Raw genomic sequence first — 18195 nt, 5'->3', positions numbered from 1 at the left:
GGGGTCAGTGTTCTCTTTGGCCGTGGCAGGTGTGGAATGCTGCCACACTCCCACATGGGGGTGCCCAGTGGGCAGTTGGATGTACAGGTCAGAGCTCGGGGGAGAGGCACTGGATTAGTGGGGTAATTGGCACCCTCACAAACAGGGTAAGAGGTAAATGCCGGGATGCCTGGTGAGGATTTTCACCAGTCAGGAGAAAGGGGGTGTATGGCTGGCCCCTGGGATTCCAGAAGTGGCTGCCATGCCCCCTGATCAGAGGGTTCTGGGTGGTGGAGGCACAGGGGTGGGGGTGTCAACGGAGGCAGGACAAAGTGGGTCAGAGGGGCTCCTTAGGTGCTAAATCTCATTATAGCCTCACAATCAGGAGGACGAGTGAGGGGTTTTATTGAGAGGAGAGACCTGGCTGGAGGGAGGAGCGGGCTGCCAGACAGACGTCTCCGGTATGTAGGTGTACATTTATAGAGAAGTCACCCAGAGAAGGAAAATTTAGACAGTGGAATCTAGAGGAAGCTTCCTCGGGTCCTTTCTATTTGCAATGTTGTCAAGTTTCCTTCTCTGTCGTCCTCAAAGCCTGGCCCTTCTGGGGCAGAATAATCTAGTATATGAGCACTTGAGGAGGAGTGAGGCAGCCGGGCTTTGCACCTGCATCGGTTCATCCTGGACGGCCAACAAGGCAGCTGCCGCTGGATGAGGGCGGCTCTTTGGTGGTGTGAATTGTGGTGCTGGAACTGACCTGGAAGCTCAGGTAGACGCTAAAAGCACTGAATCTGCATGTGCTTCAGAAGAACAGGATGTGGGAACACCTGAGGCCTGAAAGCAGGAAGCTAGAAGTTGTTTCTGGGCCCTGAGCTTCTCAGAGTAGCTTCAGAAAACCACAGCACAGGGTTGTTCTGTTCGGACAGAAAAATTCTGAAAAGAATACAGGGTGGGGATTTTCTGGGGACGGGCTGGTTAGGGTGTCACTAATCCAGGCTCTGCTAAAACCTGTCCAATCAGAGGGTAGGACCCATCCCTGGTCTGCCTTGTCCTCGGCGGATTCCCTGTTGCTCTCCACTTCCGTGAAAGCCTGCTGGCCTTCACTCTTAATCTGTGGGGTAAGAGGTTAAATCAAGGTCCCTGGTTGGAGCCTGGGCCCCAGATGGCCCTCTTAGCACTTCCCTAGCGTGCCCTTCCATGGTGGTGGTGCCGGCCGGATTGCAGCAGGAACAGTCACTGCCTGCCCCTCTCAGCTCCTCTCCTGGGGTTGCCATGGGGACTCTCACTTGTGTTTCTCCTTTGCCTGATGTTAAATTTGCTGAGGGGCTGTTAGGAAAACCACAGCCAGAAATTGTACTTTGTTAATAATCCTGAGGACACATGGTAGGATGTAAGTGAGGAGCAAAATCCCAGGAAGTAAGGAGTGGAGTCCAAGGTGCCATTCCAGTGCAGGGAAGAAGGACTGGGGTCGGGGTTCCAGACTAGAAGGCAGAGCCAGCAGCAGCTTCTAAAGAGGTAGAAAATCTGGTGTGTCTTCTGCAGGCACCTGGGAGGGCTGTCTCCTCCCTCCTGTCATGGTCACCTCGACGCAGGCTGGCTGATGCCCACTTCAGTGGGACAGAGATGGAGAATGAACAGGGAGCAGAGGCATCCTGCACCTGAGAGCTGCCCTGGGACTCTAACTAGCCATCCTGCAGCCCATCCAGCTGTCTGCCGCTCCCAGAATAACGGAGTGCACACATTACTGCACAAGGCGTTTTTCAGGAGACTGTCATCTCCGTTACAGCTAGCTAGAGCCCGCTGTGTATCCAGAAAGGAAGCAAGATAGATAAATATTTGGGGGAATGAGTGTGTGGGAGAGATGAGCTGTCAGGGCGAGTGAACATTAGGTAGGATGGATTGTGTCTTCCTGGTCGCTTCCCCCAGCACACTAACAAGGTTGCTCCTGGGGCTGGGTCTCTTGGTGGCAGCTCTCCAGTGACATTCATATTCATTGAGTTCCTTCTAATCAATGTCACCCGGGGAAAGAAAGGTGCGCACAGAGCAGGATAGTGGGTTTCCTCTGTGGGGGGAGAAGAGGTGGAGCTCCTGCTTGAAAGGGTCACTATCAGCTGTCCCAACCATTGGACACAGAGCAAGGGGTGAAGGGAGATCAGCAAGCATGCCAGGTACCCTTCTTTATTTAAAGGACTTGAGAGGAGGCGTCAAGAATCGTGCTCCAGGTCATAACTCTCAGACATTTGGGAGATTTCAACCTGTTTGTTCATCTTTGTCAACCAACCTTCCAGAACCTTAGTAACTTTCCTGTCTTGGTTATTTATTTATTTTTACTGAAGTATAATTCACATACCATAAAAGTTGCCCACTGTGCTTGTACAATTCAATGAGTTTTAGTGAATGTATAGAGTTGTACAGCTATCGCTGCAGTCTCATTTTAGAACACTGGGTGTTTTTATTATCCTGTTTCTCTGAATGGTTAGATTCAATGGTTGTCGGAGGGGGTTGCAATGTATGGGAGGAGGCACAGCCAATCTTGGGAGGAGAGTCAACCTAAGAAATGGAGATGGTGGAGTGGCCCGGGTGAGAAGCTTCCTTTGGGAAAGAATGATGACAAGAGCCAGCAGTTCTACTGTGTATGTACAGTGAGCCAGGGACCACACTAACCGCGTTATGCGGATTATCGCATTTGCTCTTAACAGCAATCCAGAGAGATGGGCAACCTTATTATTCCCACTTTACACGGGAAGAAACTGAAGCTTACAGAGGTTGAGTCTCTTGTACAAGGTCTCGCTGAGAGGAGGTGGCCGGGCTGGGATTTGAACCCATACCTCTCTGCCTGCAGAGCTTGAATGCTCAAACCATTGTGCTGCGGGACGTTTGAAGACTACTTAGAGTAGAGACTCTGCCATAAGATGACTTAAAATGCGGCAGATCCAGTGCACGCTCAAGACCTCTAATTGTAACCATTTTGAGTTTATTAAAATGGAAAATGAGTCCCCAGCCTTGATTATTAATTCTAATTCTCACTCACCCCAGAGTTCACTGCCTTTTTGGCTTTGGCTCCATGTGGGAAATTAAATGCTAACCCTGGGCTTGTTTTCTCTCTGGAGATCCTGCTCTGACCCACGTGCCTGGTGCCTTTCCCAGCGCAGAGGAATAAAGGAACCTGAGAATACGCTGCCGTTTCCAAAAGAGCCTACCTGTCACAGGAGTAATGGTGTTTGATGACGCCACTGTATTTCTTTCTCCATTTCAAAATCAATCTTTAGATTGTAGCCCTGAACCCAGGTGCCACTCTCTTCTAACAGCATGCCAGGGGTTAGAAATGCTACACGCCACTTCACGTGTGAAATATGATTTATCTGTCTGGGCATATATGAACAGTCAGAAAGAAAGCAAAACCCAAAAACAACCATCTGTGGAGTTTTGAAATGTAAATGTTTGCTAACGCTTTGCCTAAGATGCTGCGCTTGGGCTGAGAGCTATGAGTAAAGAAACATTAAAATGCATCATTTGCTGAGGGCTAAAAGTCAGCCTGTGATATTAATGCCCTTTAAAAAATGATTTGTCTGCATGAAATCAGAGCATGCCTTGTGCAAAAGATTGGCTCTTGTCAATTTTCTCATGGATCTCCTGAGTCAGAATTGCATTTAGATCTTGGCAAAAATGAAAGAGTTCTTTTTGATCCCAACCTCTTCTTTTCTTTTTCTTTTTTGCTGGAAAAGAGGAAGGGTGGTTAACTTTGATTTCATCTGGCATGAAGGCCCCCTGCCCTGTAGTCTGGGAACATGCCAGTCAGCTAAAAGGTCGCGGGGTGTCACTGCTGGCTGCTTCTCCATCCTCAGCCCGCAGGCTCCCAGCAGGACTTGTCTGGACAAATGCTGGGAGAGACAAAGGTTTAGGGTACCTGTGGAGTGCCCACAATGGGTTGTCAGCTCACTTTAAGGCCACTTTGGCCACAAGTGACAAAAACTTTCCTCAAATTGGCTTAAGCGACAAAACAGGAAATGTTGACAGACACAGGGGCGTAGCTCATGGAACCTGTGGATGGGAATGAGGAGAAGCTTCGTCCTCCTGGAAGCCTGGGCTCAATGCTGCCAAGACTCCCATCTCTCCTGGGTGTGTCCTTGGTGGGCCATGGCCATGGCCTGCTCCTGGGGTGGGGATGGAGGGTGAGGTGGGGGTGGGCAGAGGGACAGATGAAGAGGAAATTCATTCCCAGGACGTCTGGTGTCTCTTCCTGCCTCGTCTGGAGCAACTGCACTTTCTCCTGTGGTGTGCAATGGACGACTCCATCCTTCACAATGAGTCTGTTGTAAAGAAAGAAATTGAAAATGACTGGACTAGATCATTCCTCAGCCTTCCCACAGATTCTACAGCTTTTTGAATCTGCCTCCAGGAGATTCCTGTGAAAAGCCTTACAGCAGTACGGTATGCACAACAGACACTTGCCATTCCTAAAGGGGAAGTCATCTCTCCACTCTGCGGTCACTTACGCAACTACACTGAGCCCCTGTGAGGTGTGAACTCCTTTTGAGGCGAGAGGGCAACAAATGAGTCCCAGAATCAGCTGTCTCATAGTTATTCTGGAAGGCTGAATGTCCTCAGCTGTGTGGTTTATCACCCAAGGCATCTATGTTTTTTTTCTTTCTTCCTTGAAAAAAAAAATTTTTTAAATAGGTCCTTTTAAAAAATATATATTTATCAATATCTATATAATAATATACACCCACACATTTATTCTATTCATTTATTCTTCACGTGTTTACTGAGAGCCTCCCAGGGGTTCTAGGATCTGGGGACAGAGAAGTGAGCAAAATGGAATCAATACGCTGTCCTCACGGAACTTAGATTTTTGCAGCTGTTGTTCCCACTCTCCCCACCAGCGCTAGAGAGCCTGGTCTACTCTCCCCACCAGCGCTTGAGAGCCTGGTCTACTCTCCTCAACAGGCTGAAGCTCTGATCGTTAGCCGACCAGTCAATCCCATAAGTACATTTGAAAGGTTTAGAATAGTGATTCTCAAAGTGGAGTCTGGGAACTGCTATGTGTTTCTGAGACCCTTTTAGGGGGTATATGAGGTCGCGTGTGTTTCTATAATAACACTGAGGTGTTTGTCTTTCTCAGTCTCTGTTATGAATGTACAGGAGAGTTATCCAAAGGCCACACGGTGTGTGATATCAAAACAGACTGAATGGAGAAGCGGAGATATGAATTCCACTGTCTTCTGTTAAACAGGCCATTAAAGATTTGCAAACATAAGGAACAATGCCATTCATCTCACTAATTTTTTTTTTATTTTGGAAAATATAGTTATTTTCATTAATAACACCTAATTTATGTTAACACATTATGAGTTAAGGTGTAATGAGTTCATTATTATTTTTAAATGAATTGATGTCTTTTTTAAAACATCTTTTAATTTCTAATATGGTAAATAGCAATAGATATAACCCACATAAGCAAAAGATCTCGGGGGGGCTTCATTTTTAAGAGTGTAAAGGGGTCTTGGGACCACAAAGTTTGACAATTGCTAGTTTAGAGACAATGGATGTTGTACACACGTAGTGTATCAGTCAGTGTTCACAGAAGCATGGAAGTTATTAAAAGGATATTAGGGAAAGAATTGTAGGAAGGCTCCAGAAATAGCCTTGGAAAGCTAGGAGGCCAGTTGCTGCCAGAGTCTCTGACCAGCCTATGACACAGTGCCATCTATGCTACAGTGCGGTCCATGCAGGACACAGGACGCTAGGGTGTTTACTCCCCACTGCTGGAGGCACCACTGCCCCCTGGAGGCTGGATGTCCCAGCTGCCATCCCTGATTTCCCGTGTTCCCAGCCCCTAGGTCTAACAGGTCTAGGGTGGGTGCATCTCACAGTGGAGCCTAGGTCACGTGTGCAAGGTCCAGCAGCGGGAGCCTAGGGAAGTGCGTCTGACTGCTTGGGCTCACAAAGAGGGTGGTGGCGTCTTTCACTGAGAACCCAGTGTAGAAAGTGATGGGTAGCTGAAATGCCTGACCAATTCCCTTCCATGTGGTGTGTTTCAGAGAACTTCCTGGGGCTCTGGGTGTCCTTCCTATACCTCCCTTGAGAAATCAGGGGAGCTGGAGATGAGGGCAGTCATGTGTTACCAATTCTGCCTCCGTCTCTTGGGCACTTTTGCCTCAGCCTTGGAGGCTTAGGCGTCTTTTTTGCCTGGATGACTGGCAAGGCACATGAAATACAGAAAAAAGTGAGAGGAATCTGCTACACTCCTGGGTCAGCCTCCTTTCCTAGGTGAGGGGCAGGCAAGGAACTTGATAGTATAGTGCAGCGATTCAGAGCTGTTTCTGGAAATAGACTAGGGTCCCAATCTTAGATCTGCAGTCTACCGTGCTGGAGATGGCTGTTTCTGGAAAGGAGCCAGGTGACCATGTCAGGGAGACACAAGAGAGGAAGAAGGGAGACAGCAGTGACAGCAGAACTAGCTGGACCAGGGCTCATCCACTTAACAAAGCCAGCATGTTCCATGCAGCCATCTCTGTGATGCACTGTTTTGTCTGGTTTTTCCCTGACTCAGAGCAATGGGCAGCCCCAGCAAGGGGTGGGGAGAAATTGAACATGGTTTGACATGAAATGAGGTGGAAGGCTTTCTCTCTTTGCTTCCACCTGCCAGCACTCCCTGGGCCAGTGCTGAATTCCTTCTGGGGATCAGTAAGCCTGGACCACTTGCTGGTTAGAACTGGTGACCACACTGGCTGGAGGTATGTGGGAATGTGCCAGCCCAAGCGTCAGAGACCTGTCCTGCTCTCCCGCTGGGAAGAGGCCATGAGAAGCCAGAGAAGGAAGTCATAGAGGAGAGGTTGGCCAGTGGGACCCTGGAACAGAAAGCTCTTGGCAAGAGTGGGCAAGGCTGTGACCTACTGGAGGATGGGCACCACACGATTGTTTCCCTGGCACTTGGCAGAGTGTCTTGCAGGAGAAATGACACCTGGGTGGATGGACGAATGGCCACGCTTACAGGGAGCCCCATCAGGTTCGGCTCCTGCTTCCCCCATCAGCACCCTCTTCCTCGCCGGGCTTACTCATGCTAACAGCTGGCTCTCCAGTCTGCAGGAAATTGCCTACAAACCAATTCCCGTGAAGATGTCATGCTGTACGTGCTTCCTTTCTCAGGAGTGTTTGAGTTTTAAAAGAAAATGATGAAGAAGGCAATGCTTTATCCAGATTGGTAATTCTCTAATGCAATTTTCTCTACCTGTTTCCTCAAGATTTTAATTAGCATTCTGTAAAACTTTTTATTGAATCCTTTGTCAAGTAAATTTGGGAAACCTTGTACATTAGAGCTCCTTCTTGAAGATTTAAAATGCACATCAGCATATTAAAGGCTCTGAAAAGTCTTGCGGTTTAAAAACAACCTGTTTGATTTTTAAACAAATTTAGTCTTATTGAAGTATGGTTGCCGTACAATAAAATTGCCTCCTTTTAAGAGTGCAGATCATTGACTTGATAAATGTATGCACTTAGGTAACCAAGAGCACAAGTGAGGTGCGGACATTTCCATCAGCCCCAAAAGCTCACTCGTGACTTGTAGTCATTCTTCTTCCCTAGCTTCCAATCCTTGGCAAGTACTGATCTGTTTTCTATTAACTATAGTTTGCCTTTTCTAGAATTTCACATAAAAGCAATCAGTCTCTTGTGTCTCTTGTTCTTTCCCTTCCCTTTTGAGATTCAGTCCCGTTGTGTGTATTGGCAGTTTGGTCCTTTTTATTGCCAAGTAGTAATCCACTGTCTGGCTATGCCACTGTTTGTTAATCCACCCACCTCTGCTGGACATCTGGGTCGTTTCCAGTTTTAGGTGATTAAGAATAAAACTGCTATGGATATTTGTGTGCAAGTGCTTGTGTGGACATATATTTTCATTTCTCTTGAGTAAACACCTGGGAATGGAATCATTTCCTTGTATTTGATCAAGGGACCCTTAAATTGAACATCTGTTAATGAATATTCCCAACACAGTTTAGGAAACAGGGCTGGAATGTTGTGCCTGTCGGCACCAGCCAGGCTGCCACCATCATGTCCACAGGCAGAGATGAGATTGCTCGGGCCAGGACCCTTGCTGGGCAGACATTCAGAAAGGCGAATGGGGTGATCCTGGGTTTGCCACGCAGAGCTCTTGAGCTGGGGACATGAAGCAGCCTCAGAACTGTGGTGTCTTCTCTTGTCTAATAGTAAACTCAGACCCTCACCGTCTCTGCTGTCTCTGGTCTCCCCACAGTTTGGAAGCAGGGCCTGTGGTCTAGAGGCTGGCTCTGCGTCCCTTCTTGCTGGGTCTGAATAAAGAGGGGAAGGAGCCTCTGAAGTCGCTTCCAGAATGCCATCGTTCTCTTCAGCAGATGGTGGAGGAGAGAGGCTAATTGAGAACTCCTGTAGCATATAAAACAAAAACCAGCCAAAGGAACCCGCAAGGTAAATGACATCATTATCAGGCAAGTAAAGGAAGCAGCATCTGTCCCTGCTGTGGCTGGGATGCTAGGAGTGGCTGCTCCCCGGGCCTCGAGGGGAAGACGTTCTCACCCAGCAGCATGGGAGCTGACGTCTCCCCAAATGCTCCTACCCACCTCCCCTAAGAGGAGAACAGCTTTGGAGGGCCGGTTATACCCTGTCCCTCCCTGTCACCTAGGACAGCTTTGTGTCCACTAAAGGAAGCTCTCCCTGTCTTCATAAAATTTCCACTTGGGAGTCTATTTATGATCTTTCCTCTCAGACTTTCAAGTTTTCTTTTTTTTTTTCTTCCAGAAAGCTATCATTTCTTCTTTGGGTCTTTTCCTCTGTCACACTTAACGCCTTATACCCAAGAGTCTATTATTAGGTTGAACTAGATGAAATTGCCATTTTATACATCAAAAACTGCTGACTATTGGCGATGTCATCTGGTTCAACCTAACATTAGGTTACAGAAGTAGCACCATCTTCGGGCCCCTGGGACCACAATCACTACAGTCACTTTGGGCATCTGATTCTGGGGTCCTGTCCCAGGTCTGAGGAGGGCACCCAAGAGCCTGCATTTTTAACAAGATCTCTGCTGACACAGTGGAAAGCATAGTGGCCTGGGAAAGAGGACACACAGGTTTGAGGAGCAGTCCTGTGTCTGGCTGGCCGTGCAACCTTGAGCAAGTCACTTCATGTCTCTAGGTCTCAGCTCTCTTACCTCCACGATGGGAGTTTCCAGAAGGTGGTCTCTCAGATCACTTCCAATCCTGAACTTGTATGGTTTATGAAATATTTATTGAGTGTCCAACCTCCTGAAGATGACCAAAAATATAGCCCAAAGCTGCAAGGAGATTACTCTGGTTGGGGGGATCCAGTCTGGGGCAATGGGGCAGAGCAATATCATTTGGAAGACAAGGCAATATGGCAGCACAAGTGATTTCACTGCAGAACGAAGGCGCAACCACAAATGCTGGTTACTGCTGTGAAAGCCCAGAGGGGGACGAGGATGGGGTAGGGTTCCTAAGGGAAAGGGGGACTCTGAGGAGGGTCTTGGGTTGAGAGAGGAAGATTCACCTTACCTCCATTTTTCTTTGGCTCCCAGGAGACTGGCTCCTAAAATTTCAGCAGCCTTAAGGTACTTGATTTGGTCATTTGCTCATTCATGCATCCATCTATCCGTTCATTATATCCATAAACATATATCGAGTGCTTACACGTCGTGAACAAGAGAAAATCAGTTCCTGCCCTTATGGAGCTTAACAAAGCAATGAAAGGAGCAGACAAGACATCAAAATTGGAGACGCAGCGTTATGCAGAGTATCCAAACAGGATGAAACAATAGTGACTGTGCGGCTTCTTGGTTTGCGGAAGGTTGGTCAGAAAAGGCCTCTTCAAGGACATGACATTTAAGCTGAGATCGGCAAGTCAAGAAGGAGTCAGTTAGGATAAGATCATGGGGACAGCATGCTCCAGACAGAGGGAACTGCCAGTGCAAAGGATCAGAGGTGGGAATTAACAGGGACCAAGACAGGCAGTGCGGGGGGAGTGAGGCGAGAGATGGGAGAGTGATAAAAGATACATCTGGTGAGGGAGGCAGGGTCAGAATGTAAAGGGTTTTGTAAACCAGGGTAAGGACTTGCTGCTTTATTCTAAATGCAGTAGGGAACCACTGACTGGCTTTAAGCAGAGGAACATAATTTGACTTATGTTTTTGAGAGATCTCTCCGGCACAGAATGAAGAATGATTGTAAGGAGGCAAGAGTGGAGACAGGCTGTCTGGTGAGGTTATGGCCGCCATCCACATGAGAGATGATGATGGTGTAGACTGGCGGAGCAGCTGGTGGACAGTGCACGGATATTTAAATACCCGGGGTTGGGGAGGGCGGGATAGAGAGACATATGGAGGTAGGGGAAGGTCTCAGTGTTTAAAGCAGTGTTCCTCAAACATCTTTTTCCTGCTGTCGTGGGGAATGTTGCGCACTTGCATCAAGAACAGTGTATCAATTCAGCAATGATTCTCCACTGGGATTCCCCCCGCAGGTGTAACAGCACGTTGTTGCTGGGGGAATGTGGGGGACACGCCCTGCTCCACCCCCACCAGCGTGATTTTATGTAGTGACTCTCGCACAAATCCTAACTGCGAGTGAGGGCTGAGGGAAGCTGCCCAAGCAATGGGCAACATTTATAAATACAGCCCAGTGTGACCCAATGAAACCTTGTTCCTTGCTCTTTTGATCCCCCCAAGGACATTTTGATTTAATGTTTATAAATAAAGTCATTTTTATTGGAATAATTAAAAACATTGATTTTTTTTTCAAAAAAATGATTTTATGGAGCAAACTCTATTAAGTACATTTAATTTCTTGATCATCTTTGCTATCTGACGAATCTAAAAGTTTCCACTCATTTTGGTTTTCATTTCCATTTTTATTACGAGAAATTCTAATCCATATATGTTGTACAATAAATATTTGATTCATCACTCAGGATTTTTTGGGGGGAGGGGGTGCATTTCAAATTTTGGTTTTTGCTATAATGATTGAATTTATTTTTTCTGGTCCAGCTTTCTCAGGCTTGATTTTGCAAATCTAACTTTTGTCAAGGAGATAAGATTCTTTGTTAAATTTTAATTATAATGAAATTTGTCATGTACAGTTTTAGTCCCTGTCAGTTGTATTTTTTACCAGTAATATTCATTAAAATAAAAAAAAAGCTGATAGTTGTATTTATATTCCAGCTAGTCCCTGAGGCTATTATGAGCTATTGTCTCAGATATAGCAAAATTTTTCTCGTATGTGGGCTGCACAGGCTGGCGGGGAGTGTCTGGGCTCTGGAGTCAGGCTGTCTGGTTTCAAGTCCTGGTTTTACTGCCTTCAAGTTGGGTGGCCTTGGGCCTCAGTTTCTTCACCTAAAAATGAGAATGATGTTAGGGCCCACCCTCCAGGGTGTTGTTGCTATGAAATTTGAATCAGTGAATGCACAGCAAGCACTTCTCACTCGGCATCAATAAATGAACCTAATTTATCATTCTAATGGAGCCAGGATCTGGCCACTCATTAGGAAAGCCAGAGGGGGTGGAGTTTATGTCAGCTGCCCAACGTCCCTGTTCAACTGTCTTCCTCCTTTTTACTGTCTGCTTCCATCTCCCCCAGAAGCCTCTTGGGTTCTCATTCCCACTGATTAAGGTTTCTCAAGCTGCGATCTACAACCTGAAGCAGAGTCAATTTGAAAAGCTGTTAAACTATAGATTTCTCCTGAACTGGAGTCTTTTAGGGCGGGCCCATGAGTCTGCATTTTAACACACTCCCAGGTGTTTCTGATGCGCACTGAGGTATGAGAAAGACTTAGACTCTCACCCCCAGATCTCCTCTGAGGCTGGAGAGGGACCTGCTCTACCTGCCAGGCCAGGCATCCAACAGGCCAGCTAACCCTGCACTGCCCTCTGCCTAAGATTTTTAGCAATAGCTTCTCGTTAGTGAGTACCCAAGAAGGGCAAGGAGACTTGGCCATCTTTCTGGGGCTCCTAAGGTCTGAAAACCACAGTCTGTGTCAGACTAATAGGCTTGACCCTACCCATAATTTTAATGGAAGATGAATAAAAGCAATTCTATCATTTTTAGCTGTCTAAGCTTAATGCCAGTAAACTGACATCATGACCAATGAGTGCTCTGGTTTCACGTCAACAGAAAGTTACTGACAATGGAGAACAAATCAGTGCACCCACTTCCAGTATGAATATGTCTGAGGTTCCCCCTCTCACCTCTTTATTTGTCTCAAGCCAAAATTCACAGGGCCCATAACATGTGAGTTTCTGGTCCCATGACCCACCAAGGACAATGCAGATTCTTTAGAAGGTGAAGTCTGCAGGCAAGGAGAGAAAATTCTTGATGCTGCATTATCCTTTGCCTCCATCTACGGGTGACACTGCTGACCCATTGCTGCCCACTTCCCCCGATCCTGGGGGACAGCAGAGCTGACCCTTTGCTTGTAATCAGGAGGTTTAAGCATCTTCTGCATCAGTGAGTAGATAGCTGCTGCCTGGAGTGCTCCCCTGGGACCTCCTCACACTGACCCAGCAGCTAAAGAGTTAACATCCCAACCAGCAGGGGCACCTGGAAGAGCCCAGAAGGTTGGGGTTGGGATTAGGGTTGGGGGTCTGGAAGAGCTTGCTCCAGCACTACAGCTGGTGCCTGTGCTGATTGGTGGGTTGTTAAATGTTTTGAACATCACCCTGGGGGACACTTAAGAATCTTTCTCAGTACAGTGCTCTGGGCAGTCATTACCAATTGATCAAAGCTGGTAGTTTAGATAAAATTTATTTACCATCCATGGATTAGGTCTTGCCTCCCCTGAGGGTTTTAAACAGTGCTGTGGAAATTAAAGGACAAGGCTCCCAGGACGGGCACTAATGCTGTAACTTCAAATACTGGACTTGGATGGCACTGGGGGCTGGAAGCCTCAATTCTCGTTCCCTGATCCAGACGGGCTCTGACCCTTGAACATGAGATAGGACAATGGAATGTGCCCCAATCCTCACCACGCCAGGACTTCCAGCAGAGCAGAGGCAGCTTGCCCCGGCCTGCATTCAGCCTCAGCATCCTCCAGTGTAGAAGCCAGGGCATCAATGGTTCCTCTGCCACACATTTTCATTTTTGTAGAAATTAAGGGACCCATGCTGCCTATACGCGGCAAAAGTAGCTTAGCACCTAATCAGCATGACTTGTGTCCTTAAAAATCCTAAGTTAAAATAATTTTGTCATATTCATTTTTTTTTTTCCTTTTTCCTAAGCAGCCAAGCATCCTCTGAGTTTAAAATGAATATGATCTTGCAATTGCTAGTGACAACCTGGGCAAAAGTGGAGCTGCTGTGAAGAAGAAGGGCTTTTTAGGAAAATGGAACAGAGAGAAGCAGCAGCAAGAGAGTGTCCTTGGGGGGCCGGCCCCGTGGCCGAATGGTTAAGTTTGCGCTCTGCTGTGGCGGCCCAGGGTTCGGATCCTGGGCGCGGACATGGCACTGCTAGTCAGGCCACGTTGAGGCAGAGTCCCATATCCCACAACTGGAAGGACCTGCAACTAAGATATACAACTGTGTATGAGGGGGATTTGGGGAGATAAAGCAAAAAAAAAAAAAAAAAAAAAGATTGGCAACAGTTGTTAGCCCAGGTGCCAATCTTAAAAAAAAAAATTAAAAAGAAAAAAGAGAGAGTGTCCCTGGAATAAACAGTTATATAGGAATTGGATGGTTGAGAGGGAGAACGTGGCTGTCCCTGACAAGGGTCCTGGTGCTGTTGGAGTGGGATGGGTGGGAATAATTTCCCTCTCCAGGCTCCCTTCATTTGCAATGAAAGATTTTTAGAGTTGCCACAGCCCTCGTTTCATCCATGAGAGGACTAACTTTTCCAAGACCACACAGCTAGCCCAAGACAGATGCAGAGGCAACAGTCCTGAGGGCACAGCCTGTTCCCTTTAGACAACATGTCAGTGTAGTTTACCCCTGTCTTCATGACCTAGAGCTATCGTTAGGAACACTGATTACCATATAGTTTTGCAATGTAGGGCTGGCTGAGGTGTGTAGGTCTCTTTGCTCCTACACTAAATGGCCCCATTTAATGCCACTTTGGGGTTTGCTCTTGATACTTCTTAGGTCTGTCTTTGTCATCGTCCCACAACCTGTTGACTGTGGAAGTACATTAGTAATTTAATTTTACATAATAATTCTCTCAACATGGCTGGTGGAAATAGCAATGCGGTCTCATCTACTCCCTCGTTCTCCTCTGCACCTCTCTTGGGTAATGCATTGTTCTAGGAGGGAGCCGCCTAGCATCATGGAAAGAGCAGGGACCAAATCCTGCAATGAACAGTGTGACTGCAGGCAGGTTTCTTAGCCTCTCTGAGGCTGCATCACCCCTACTTCCTTCACGGAGAGTGTGAGGCTGAAAGCCCTGCCTAGAGTTGTCTTTTAACAAAGTCTAGTTTCCTCCCGTCGTTTAGAGGCACATTCTACCTTCGCCTGATATGATGGTTGGTTAGAGGCATGGCTGTGCTCTTTGGTAGGATTCAGAGTCCTTGAGGTTGGTGATTATGATTCCTAGTTCTGAGTTCCCTGTGCCAAGCACAGGCAGGCTGGAAGCTCTCTGTTAATGCTTGTAGAGTGGAGAATATTCTAAGTCAATACGTCTGGCTTATTGAGGTAGCTGTGGAATGGCTGTGTTCTCTCCTGCAGGCTCTGGGGCACAGGCCCTCGGAGGCCTTTTCCTCTTCTCTGTGTCCTCGGAGATGTAATTACCGGAGCTCTGACCTCCACATAGGTGGGGCATCTCTATACGTTATGAACTCTCTTTCAAAAGTGGCCCCCCTGCAGAGAGTCCTCCTGAGAGACAATCAGATTCAGGGGACCAGCATCAAAGCCTATGAAAATGCACTGGCCTGCTCCTTCCCGGGAGTGCAGCCAGTGGGGCCAGAAGCATGACTTTGAGTGGCTCTCAGAGTTTCTCAGCCTTTGGGCAGTCTCCTGATTCCTCTGCAGCAGGGTTTCATTGTCACATCAAGAGCACTTGCTCACTAAACATGGCTGGCTGTGCGGGTGCAGAGGAGGCTGGTGGAGAAAGAAAGATGAGAAGAGAGAAGTGTTGAGAATGGAGATCAGAGAGTGAGACCAGGTGGCCCCAGAGAGAAGGAGAAATGGACAGGATCTGGGCTGTGCTCCCTGCACGTGGGCTCCTCAAGATGTCACTCTTTCTGACAAGAATCACCTTTCTCCTTGAGTCGTTTCCAGTGAGCCCTGGTGCCCCTCAACAAATGGATCCCAACTAATTTCTTCCTTAAATAATCCACGGGTTGTGTGGTAAGTTTCTTGAGGGCAGAGACCACATTTCTGTTTTATCTTCCTCTTAATGCTCAGTATAGGGCAGGACAGTTAAGAGATGCTGGAGGCACAGTAGTTGTTTGTTTAATGAATTACAAACTTGGGTGGCACCAGGCTGGGCACAGAGAGGCCGTTTGCCCCTGGAAATGCCAAAAGTTGCCAGAACATTTCAGGCAGAAAATTGCAACCTGTGTTCCCCCATGGTGTGTGTGTGTCTATGAATCTGATCCTCTAAACTTGTCATAAGCCTCCTTTATGTTGTGTTCTGCAGTGGTTTTGCAAACATGGGAAAGTCCATTTGAATCCAATATTCTCAGATTGCCCTGTTCATTTAGTAATTAGAATATATTGCCCTCATAGATTACTCGAGCCCTGTGCTTGGTTCTCAGCCGTCTCCGAGCCTCCTCCAGGCTGCTGCTGGGGAGACGTTTGGATAAGGTTGTAAATGCATTTGCTGTATCTTTCTCCCTAAGTATTCGCAGCAGGTTTTATGAAGCTTGTAAATATGAACTGATTTTCTTTTACATATGTGAGTCAGCCTTATTTTTGTCTAAAGTGGACTTTATGAACCTGCACGAATTAGAACAAACACTGAACCCAGCAATCAGTTCTATTTTTAGTTGTTAAATAGCTGGACTTGGTGTGTGTGTTGAATATTTAGAAAAGAATTAAGTGTGAATACTGCTGCTACGTGTAAAGCCAATTGATCCAAGGATAAGCTTGGACGGTTCCTTGTCGTGTGGGGCGAGAGCCAACAGCTGAGGGGTCCTTTCTCTTCTGAAAGTCACTGTTTCTTTACCTGTAAAATGGAGGAGAATAATGCCTACCCCCAAGAATGGTTGTGCAGATCAAAGGAAGCTGGGGATGCACAGGGCTCATGTCCAGTTGGTACCCAGTAAATACTTATTACTTCCAGAATCTCAGCCTTGACTGGACATGAAGGTTCTAGAGGGCAAAGGCACGTGTCCTCTGCTGTGTCTCCATCAGTTCCTAGGAAGCCTGGAGCCAAATGAACACTAATATAATACAGATTTATTGCCCTGGATGGAAGTGTCTTCCTGGGTTTTTGTTTTATCAGAGTCTTGCCGAAGAAAAGTTCCCACCCAAACAATGTTGTCTTGGGTCATCATAAGTCACAGAGCAGACAGCAGAGGGATAGCTGATGGGTGGTCAGGGCCCCTCAGGCTCAAGTGATTGGGTTTGTGTCTCAGCTCAGGCACGTTAAGAGCTCTGTGACCTTGGACATGCCATTTAGCCTCTCTGTGCCTCCATCTCTTCACCTTTAAGAGGAGCATAATAGTCCTAATGCTCCAGTGATAATCTGTGTGCAGATATTATATTAATATATGTAATATGCCTAGTGTACCTGGCACACAGTGTTTGTTATGATTATCTTTATCTATTTGGTCATCTTTACTCTTGTTATTAGTGGTTAAAAGAGTGGACTTTGGTGGCGGGAAGATGTGAATTTGAGTCTTGGCTCTGTCAATTACCAGCTCTGTGACCTTGGATAATTGTTCAACATTTCTGAGCCTCTCTGTCCTCAGCTGTTATTTGGGGATGGCTCATCTCCTGGGATTATTATTAGCATCAAATGAAACAAGATGTGTAAAGCACTCAGCACTGTGACTGTCCTAGAGAAAGGACTTAGTCACTTTTATCTATTTTATTATCTTGAGAATGTCTCCACTTTAACACCATTCCTTCAATAAAGATTAGTGGAGCCTGTGCTAAGTGTGGGCTTGGTACTGGAATGAAATCTCCTCCTTCCCTAATGAGGAAGCATTCCCATCTTTTCAGTTTTGGAGAGATATTTACTTCCTCCACCCTAGTCAGAATATTGTAATATTGTACGAAAAAGTCTGGAGAAGAGGCTAAGGTGGGGCAACTTGAATCCCCAAAAAGGAATTTGGCTCCTGGAGTTAGAGCTCTCCTGAGGAGACCCCAGCTACAAAGCGGGGACCTGGGAGTGGAACTGATGTGGGAGGTAGACATGGCACTTCCAGGGTGGCCACCCATCCTGGTCATTGCCTGACTTCCTGATGTTATTGTTAAGTGTCCCTTAAAACTGTCCTTAGCTAGATGTTAAATTACGCAGCTCGCCATATTTGAACCTACTTAAAGAAAACACCTGCAGATAGCTCAAAGGAGTGTGGTTGGAAGGACCACTTGGCCATGCCTGGCATTTGGGAAGGGTGCCTGGCATCTGGTTGGATCAAGAAGGTGGGGAGGCTTCTGTGGTGTTGTCAGGCAGGCCCCAGGAGGGGAGAAGCATGGAGAAAACATCTCCTTCCCTGTCCTGGAAAACTTATGGATGTTTATTTTTTCCTCTCTTTTTCCAGGTCAGCACGCATTAAGGGAACTTTGTCATCTTCCTAGATTCTGCAAGTGAGTGGCTACTTGCCAGAGGGAGAGAAATGCAGAGAGGCCGAATTAAAATGACAACTGGACAACAGAAACTCATGTAAGGTGAACAAGCAACCAGCCCCAAAGAAAAAACTTCTGGCCTTGTTTGAAATCCTGTTCTCGCTTGGTTGGTGGTGGTTGTTTTTATCGTTGGGGGAGGAAAAAGTGGTGGATGGAGAAGTGCACAGCTGCCCCTGTGGTCTCACCTCTGTCTTCTAGCTCAGGTGACATGACAGCCTGGAGGGAGGAGGATGGTACCTTGGGGAGGAGGCATTGGCTGAATTGTTTTTAAAGATTGGCACCTGAAACATCTATTGTCAATCTTCTTTTCTTTCTTTGTCTTTTTTTCCCCTTCATCTTCCCCCTAACCCAGTACATAGTTGCATATTCTAGTTGTGAGTGCCTCTGGTTGTTGGCTGAATATTTTTGAGCAGTGTTCACTACGACTCATTGAAAAATAAAGTACAAATAGCAAAATA

General features: G+C 46.9%; 1 long non-coding RNA gene across 1 annotated transcript; it reads left to right on the top strand.

Moving 5' to 3' along the window:
- Positions 1-408: 408 nt before the first annotated feature.
- LOC138923226 (uncharacterized) lies at positions 409-17831 on the top strand. Its single transcript, XR_011436555.1, has 3 exons — positions 409-440; positions 8231-8421; positions 17653-17831. It is a non-coding gene; the product is annotated as an uncharacterized lncRNA (long non-coding RNA).
- Positions 17832-18195: the final 364 nt, after the last annotated feature.

The sequence above is a fragment of the Equus caballus genome, chromosome 1, assembly GCF_041296265.1.
Source record: "Equus caballus isolate H_3958 breed thoroughbred chromosome 1, TB-T2T, whole genome shotgun sequence".
Classification (NCBI taxonomy): domain Eukaryota; kingdom Metazoa; phylum Chordata; class Mammalia; order Perissodactyla; family Equidae; genus Equus; species Equus caballus.
This window is presented reverse-complemented; position numbering and strand designations above follow the sequence as displayed.